This window comes from Rattus norvegicus, chromosome 8 (genome assembly GCF_021556685.1).
Source record: "Rattus norvegicus strain SHRSP/BbbUtx chromosome 8, alternate assembly SHRSP_T2T, whole genome shotgun sequence".
Taxonomy (NCBI): Eukaryota; Metazoa; Chordata; class Mammalia; order Rodentia; family Muridae; genus Rattus; species Rattus norvegicus.
This window is the reverse complement of record NC_141541.1, coordinates 131,085,937-131,094,154: the sequence shown is the minus strand read 5'-3', so window position 1 is coordinate 131,094,154 and position 8,218 is coordinate 131,085,937. Positions and strand designations below refer to the sequence as shown.

The 8,218-nt window shown below is 40.5% G+C and overlaps 1 pseudogene across 1 annotated transcript; it reads left to right on the top strand.

Moving 5' to 3' along the window:
• Nucleotides 1–1,350: 1,350 nt before the first annotated feature.
• Nucleotides 1,351–5,518, top strand: LOC148004403 (structural maintenance of chromosomes protein 3 pseudogene; annotated as a pseudogene). Its single transcript, XR_015627444.1, has 2 exons — nt 1,351–1,355; nt 3,875–5,518. The product of XR_015627444.1 is annotated as a structural maintenance of chromosomes protein 3 pseudogene (transcript).
• Nucleotides 5,519–8,218: the final 2,700 nt, after the last annotated feature.

Genomic DNA, 8,218 nt, shown 5'->3' with positions numbered 1-8,218 from the left:
CATAATCAGCCACGTGTGGTATTTATATCTTCAATCAAAAACTGAGCCCCATAACAAAGATAATAACTACCAGATGGAAAATACAACATTTGCTATTCACACAGAGGATCCACACTTGGTCCTCAGAACTCAAAAAGCAATGTACGACCATCTGTAAGCCCAGTTCCAGGATATCCAGCATCCTCTTCTGGCCTCTGAAGGTACTAGGCATTTGTGTGATACAAATCCATACATGCAGGCAAACTCTTATACCCATAAAATAAAAATTAAGTATTTTAACAGTGGCACAGCACCTTAGGCTAGCCACAGGACTTCGGGGGAAAGGGGGAACTTTATGTAGAACAAATGACTAACAAACTGAGCACTTCCCTCACAGCTTCCAGCTTCTATGAGTTTCTTTTTCAGGTAAAGGACGAGTAGATTCCTTCAATTGGTTATACAGAACGGTGAGGTTCACAAAGCCTTAGAAAGTTGTGGACCTCAAATCAGTTGTCTGTTTTAGTTTGTACTTAAAAAAAAAAAAAGGTGAGAGTTTTTGTTCTCATCAATGTGCCTACTGGTCTTTGATTTTTGCCTCTGTCATCAGTGTTAAAACCCATGCATAAATATACTTTTGTGTGCATAATACACCCATACCAACTCCATTACTGCCAGGCTAATCATCAGACTTTAAACGTCTTAATCTACCCTCCACCTTTCCTCTGCACTCATTCAGTGGTCTTTCTCTTAGTCTAACGAAACATCTTCTGGCTAGCTTCTGACCCAGAATAGACAACCATGCGGCAAAACATAAAGCTTAGGACTTCCTAGAGGTTTGTATCTGAACTACGGTTTTAGTTTTACTCATAATTCACCCTCTCTCTTTACATTAAAAATAAATCCCTTCTTAAACTTTTGCCCTCTGAAGTTTCTATCTCTGTCTGGGTTTTGTCCTTTCATTTTGAGTCTTTCAAAATAACTACAGCGCCCACAAGCACTCTCAGTGAAGACATTAGGCCTGGGGTAAGCCCCACTCCCCAGGCCTGCTCTAATTTCCTGGAAGTTGCCCCTGCCTCCATGCTGAAAACACTTTACATACTGCAGTGTGCTAGGCTCTGTTCAGATTTGTCACTTTCTTTCAAATCATGTCTCTAAAAATAATCTCCAGTAAAAGCACAGAAGAAATGCACCAAAGGAGAGGCAGAGAAAAACATGCTGGTGATGAACGTCTCTGGAATTGATTGGGGAGGGAGACCTAACTTGAAAATCTTCCCTAACAGCAGAAACAAACAAACAAACAAATGGACAAACAAACAAAAAAAAAAACTAGTGATTTTCAAGGTCAAGGTGAGAAAATCACCACTGGTTCCTATGGAGTAAGTAGTTCAGCCCCTCCTTGTTTACTGCACAGACCCTGAGTTTCCTTGCTATGCCATTGCAAAGCGCTGCAGATAAGGACAACACTCCCCCCAGGCCATATGACCCACTCTTAAGAGACTATGTTTCAGGGATGGAGAGATGGTGTATGTGTACTCATACATGTGTATGTATAAAATGGTTGAAGTCTGCTTGTTGGACCTTAGCTTCATACTCAGTGTGTGAATGTATATATGTCTGTCTCTGTGTATGTGTGAGGTTGTTGGAGTTTGTCTTGCTTTATCCTGTGTGTGTGTGTGTGTGTGTGTGTGTGTGTGTGTGTGTGTGTGTGATTTTCCTTCCTTTTCTCTCTTATCTTCTCCAGCCCCCAAAGAATTTAAAGAATTCAGAGAGTTACTTGCTGACCACAAAGTGTGCCAGTCCCAATGAATCATTCTTTGCTCCCTCGGAGACGAATCTGCTGAGGGATTGATTACTCTAGCAGCTGGTTGCCACCCACAGCAGCCTCCATCATGTGCTATCTGAACTGACCTGGTCAGCCCTACCAGTGCTGTTCCCTTTGGTCGGGGATTCTACACTAGTCCCTCCTCGGATTATCCTGTTGGTGTGGAAACTGTACTTAGACAGCAGCTGGCATTGCTTCTGGTCCAGCTGGGGCTCTCTGCCTGAGTTTGCCTACCTGTTCTTTTGGCTGCTGTGGCCTTCACTTGAGCACTTTGAAGTATATAACAGAAACTTGTTGAGTTGATATTGAAGGAGCCTAGACGCTAGCACAGACTGATATGCTAGTAGGCACCTCAGGCATATGTTAATCCATGAGCCAGAGATAAGGGACTCCTTTCAGCAGGTAGAAGCTATCTTCCTAAGAAAATAACTCTTGAGTTGCTTTGTCCAAAGGTTAGACATTGGAGAAAGTGAATTCACAGAAATTCTTCACACACACACACCAAACACACACACACACACACACACACACACACACACACACAAGCTACTATATATGACTTTGTTGTTTATGGCACACACACACGTTACTATATGTGATTTTGTTGTTTATGGCTGAGTTTAAGGCCACTGTGGTTGCCTAGCATGTTTTGTTTATCCACTTATCTTTGATGAAATAAATGCTTTTTTCATAGGTAATAAAATAATAGCATCAGCAAATGGTTAAGGACAACACTTCCTACTGTGACTCAGCAGGCCATCTGACATACTCTTAAGAAACCAAAGAAATCCAAAGAATCATTATGTCATACTTTAAGAATCTGTACTCCCAGAGCCAGAAAATTTCAGCGCAGAATTCTTCCAGACTTTCAAAGAAAAAAAAATACCAATACTCCTCAAATTATTTCACAAAATAGAAACAGAAGGAAGACTGACAAATTAATTTTATGAGTCTACAATTATCTTATCCTGATACCCAAACCACACAAAGAGTCAATGAAGAAAGAGAATCACAGACTAATTTTCCTCATGAACATTGATGCAAAAATACTCAGTAATAGTTCCACATATCAAATCCAAGAACATATTAAAAAGAACATTCACCTATGTTCAAGTAGGCCTTATCACAGAGATGCAGGTATGATTCAACATACAAAAATCAGACGATGTAATCCACCATATAAACAAACTGAAAGAAAAAAACCAATACATGATCATCTTATTAGATGCAGAAAAGGCCTTTGACAAAATCAAAAACTTTTCATGATAAAGGTCTTGGAGAGATTAGGGATAAAAGGGACATACTGAAACAAATAAAGGCAATGTACAGCAAGTCTATAGCCAACATCAAATTAAAAGGAGGGAATCTTAAAGTAATTTCATTAAAATCAGGAACAAGACAAGACTGTTCACTCTCTCCATATCTGTTCAATATAGTACTTGAAGTTTTAGCTAGAGCAACAAGACAACTGAAGGAAATCAGGGGATACGAACTAGAAAGAAAGAAGTCAAAGTATCATTATTTACAGATGATATGGTAATATACATAAGTGATCTGAAAAAGTCTACCAGGGAACTCCTATAGAAGAAGCAGGGGAAGGGGAAAGGGGAGGAGGAGGAGGAGGAGGAGGAGGAGGAGGAGGAGGAGGAGGAGGAGGAGGAGGAGGAGGAGGAGGAGGAGGAGAGAGGAGGAGGAGAAGGAGGAGGAGGAGGAGGAAGAGGAGGAGGAAGAAGACTTGTAACCCTCCTATATACAAATGACAAACAGCTGAAAAAGAATCAGGGAAACAACATTCTTTACAAATAGCCACAAATGATACAAAATATATTGGGTTAACTCTAACCAACCGAGTGATAAGAATTTCAAGTCTTGGGCTTGGGGATTTAGCTCAGTGGTAGAGCACTTGCTTAGCAAGCGCAAGGCCCTGGGTTCGGTCCTCAGCTCCAGAAAAAAAAAGAAAAAAAAGAATTTCAAGTCTTTGAGAAAGAAATTGAAGAAGACATCTGAATATGGAAAGATCTCCCATGGTCATGGATGTGTAGGATTAACAGAGTAAAAGTGGCAATCTTAAAGAGTCGACGCACTGAATGACAAGATCCGGCAGCTTCAGCAGGAAAACAGACAGCTGCTGAATGAAAGAATTAAACTAGAAGGCATTATTACTCGAGTAGAGACTTACCTCAATGAGAATCTGAGGAAACGTCTGGACCAAGTAGAGCAGGAACTTAATGAACTGAGAGAGACAGAAGGTGGCACTGTTCTTACTGCCACCACGTCAGAACTTGAAGCTATTAATAAAAGAGTGAAAGATACTATGGCAAGATCAGAAGATTTGGATAATTCCATTGACAAAACAGAAGCTGGAATTAAAGAGCTCCAGAAAAGCATGGAGCGCTGGAAGAACATGGAGAAGGAGCACATGGATGCCATAAATCACGACACTAAAGAGCTGGAGAAGATGACCAACCGACAGGGCATGCTGTTGAAGAAGAAAGAGGAGTGCATGAAGAAGATCCGAGAGCTGGGGTCCCTTCCCCAGGAAGCATTTGAAAAGTACCAGACACTGAGCCTGAAGCAGTTGTTTTGGAAACTTGAGCAGCGCAACACAGAGTTGAAGAAGTACAGCCATGTCAACAAGAAGGCTCTGGACCAGTTTGTGAATTTCTCTGAGCAGAAGGAGAAACTGATAAAGCGACAGGAAGAATTGGACAGGGGCTACAAGTCAATCATGGAGTTGATGAATGTGCTCGAACTTAGAAAATATGAAGCTATCCAGTTAACCTTCAAACAGGTATCTAAGAACTTCAGTGAAGTTTTCCAGAAGTTGGTACCTGGGGGAAAAGCGACCTTGGTGATGAAGAAAAGAGATGTGGAGGGCAGCCAGTCTCAGGACGAAGGAGAGGGGAGCGGCGAGAGCGAGAGGGGCTCTGGGTCACAAAGCAGCGTTCCATCAGTTGACCAGTTCACAGGAGTCGGGATCAGGGTATCATTTACAGGAAAGCAAGGCGAGATGAGAGAAATGCAGCAGCTTTCAGGAGGGCAGAAGTCTCTGGTAGCCCTTGCTCTCATTTTTGCCATTCAGAAGTGTGACCCTGCTCCTTTCTACCTGTTTGATGAGATCGACCAAGCTTTGGATGCTCAGCACAGAAAAGCTGTGTCAGATATGATTATGGAACTAGCTGTACATGCCCAGTTTATCACTACCACTTTTAGGCCTGAACTGCTTGAGTCTGCTGATAAATTCTACGGTGTAAAGTTCAGAAATAAGGTTAGTCACATCGACGTGATCACAGCAAAGATGGCCAAAGACTTTGTAGAAGACGATACCACGCATGGTTAACTGAAAGATAACGCCTGCCGTCTTGGAAGATGTGTATAGTAATGTGGTCCGTACCTGGGAACTGTAAATTTTAAAAATAATAATTGGTTATTACTGAGTTTTTGGATTTAGAATACACAGTCCTTTTATACTTGTCTTTGTATTTTATAAGCTCCCCTGTAATGTTACATTTCTACGTATAGTCGAGGAATTTTATTTCCTACACGACTTTTTGTAAAGTGTCCTCCTATTTTAAATCTTTTGAGATTCTAAATATTACCAATTATTTTATAGCTTCTATTAAATAATTGGTTTGTGACTAACTTAGTGTAAATGTGGCCTTTTGTCTTTGTAATTGTTAGAAACATTCAATAAATATTTTGCATAAGAAAAAAAAAGTGGCAATCTTACCAAAAGCAATCTACAGATTCAATGCATTCCCTATCAAAATTCCAACACAATTCTTTACAAACTTTGAAAGGATAATACTCAACTTTATATGAAAAACAAAAACTCAGGATAGCTAAAACAATCCTATATTAAAAAAAAAAGAACTTCTGTAAGTATCACATCCCTGATTTCAAGCTGTAATACAGAGCTGTAGTAATAAAAACACATGGTATTGGCAGAAAAATAGACACTTTGATCAGTGGAGTTGAATCAAAGACCCAAACAAACATACACACCTATGGACACCTGATTTTTGACAAAGAAAGCATCCTCAACAAATTGTGCTGGTCTAACTGCATGTAGAAGAATGAAAATAGGTCCACATTTATTACCCTGCACAAAACTCAAGTCCAAGTGGATCAAAGACCTCAACATAAAACCAGATACACTGAACCTGGTAGAAGAAAAAGTAGGAAATATTCTTGAACGCATTGGTACAGAAGAAAACTTCCTGAACAGACCAGCTATATAGCACAGGGACTAAGATCAACAATTTATAAATGGGACCTCATGAAACTGAAAAGCTTATGTAAGGTAAAGGACACCATCAATAGGACAAAATGGTAGTCTACCAAATGGGAAAGATTTTCACCAATTCCACATCTGACATACAACTAATATCCAAGATATATAAAAAAACTTAAGAAACTAGACATAACTCTATTTTTAAAACGGAGTACAGATCTAAATAGGGAAATCTCAATAGAGGAATCTCAAATGGCTGAAAAACACTTAGAAATGTTTAATATCCTTAGCCATCAGGAAATTGAAACAACTTTGAAACATCTTACACCCATCAAAATGGCTAAGATCAAAAACACAAGTGGCAAATCATGCCGGCAAGGATGTGAAGCAAAAGGAACACTCCTCCATTGATGGTGGGAGTGTAAACTTGTACAGCTACTATGGAAATCAATATGGTGATTTCACAGAAAATTGAGAATCAATATACCTCATGACCCAGTCTCACCACCCTTGAGTGTATATCCAAAGGACATTCCACCCTACAAGGACACTTGCTCACCTATGTTTACAGCAGTTTTCTTCATACTGGCCAGAGCTGGAAATAACCTAGATGTCTCTCAACCAAAGATTGGATAAAGAAAATATGGTACATTTACACAGTGGAGTATATCTCAGGCATTTAAAAAATGATATCGTGAAATTTGCAGACAAATGGATAGGACTAGAAAAGACAATCCTTAGCGAAAGAACCCAAAACCAGAAAACCCAGAAGACAAACATGGTGCAAATCACTTATAAGCAGATATTAGGTGTTAAGTAATGGATAATCATGCTACAATTCATAGACCAAGACAGACTAACACGATTGGCTCAAGGAAGATGCATGGATCTCTCTGGGAAGGGAAAATACTATAGATTTTGTGGGTGGACTGGTGACAGAGATGGGTGGGATCAAGAAGGGGCAGGGAGGTGGAGAGAGTTACAGGTAGAGAAGACTGGAACTGTGGGGAGGGCATCTAGTAGACAACGTAGAATCCTAGTGCAGTGGAACATCTCTGCAATCTATAAGGATGACCCTAGTAAAGACTCCTAGTAATGGGGAATATAGAGCCTGAACCTGCCACCTTCTGTAACCCAGGCAGGCTTCTAGTGGTAGCCCTGGGACACCAACCCAGTCACAAAACCTTCAACTTACAACTCATCCTGCCTTCAAGATGTGCTGGGTAATGGTGGTACAGAACTTATGAAAGTGGCCAACCAATGACTGGTCCAACTTGAGTCCTATACTATGAGAAAGAATCCATCCCAACACTGCCTAGATGGCCAGGAACCAGAGACCTGGAGTATAATGAAACACAACTGCCAAAAAAAAAAAAGAGTCAATGAAATAATTACTAATGATATTCTACTATAATCATAGATCAGTGCCTAGATATGACTGTCATTAGAGAGGCTTCATTCAACAATTGGTGGGAGCAGATACAGAGACCAGTAGTCAACATTAGATGGAGCTCATGAAACCCCCTGAAAGATGGGGAGGAAGCATTGTAGAATTCAGAGGAGTTGAAGATACCAGGGGAACGCAGCCCACTGACTCAAATGAAATCAACTAAGCAGAGTTCATAGGGGTTCAAAGAGACTGAAGCAACAGTCACAGAGCCCTCATGGGACTGTGCTAGGTCCTCTGCATGTGTATTATGTTTGTGTAGCTTGGTGTTCTTGTGGGACTCCTAACAGTGGGAGTGGGGTGTAAATTAAAATATTATTATGTTCTGTATTTATTAATTAATTAATATGGAGGCAATTACTCCTTAACCAACTTTTTCTTAAATAACCACACAGATATCTTTTAATATTTCAAAGCCTTATGGCCTTAGCTGGGTAGACTCTCAAATAGATCATCTAAGTTAACCTGATCTCCTAACCCCATTCAGCCATGTGACTAGCTATACAGTCCAGGTCTGTGAGCTTGTCCATCTCCTCCCATGTCTCCTGGTGAGAGGGCCTTCCTTCTTCCCAGAGTTCCTTTCTCTTTCCCAGGAAGCCCCACCTTCCACTTCCTGCTCAGTTAATTGGCCATCAGAGTTTTATTAATGCTAACCAGAGAATGGCTTAGGTAGGTGATGAAGGACAGAGAGACACAATTTCATATACCATACCTCAACAGTAGGGGGATGACTGAC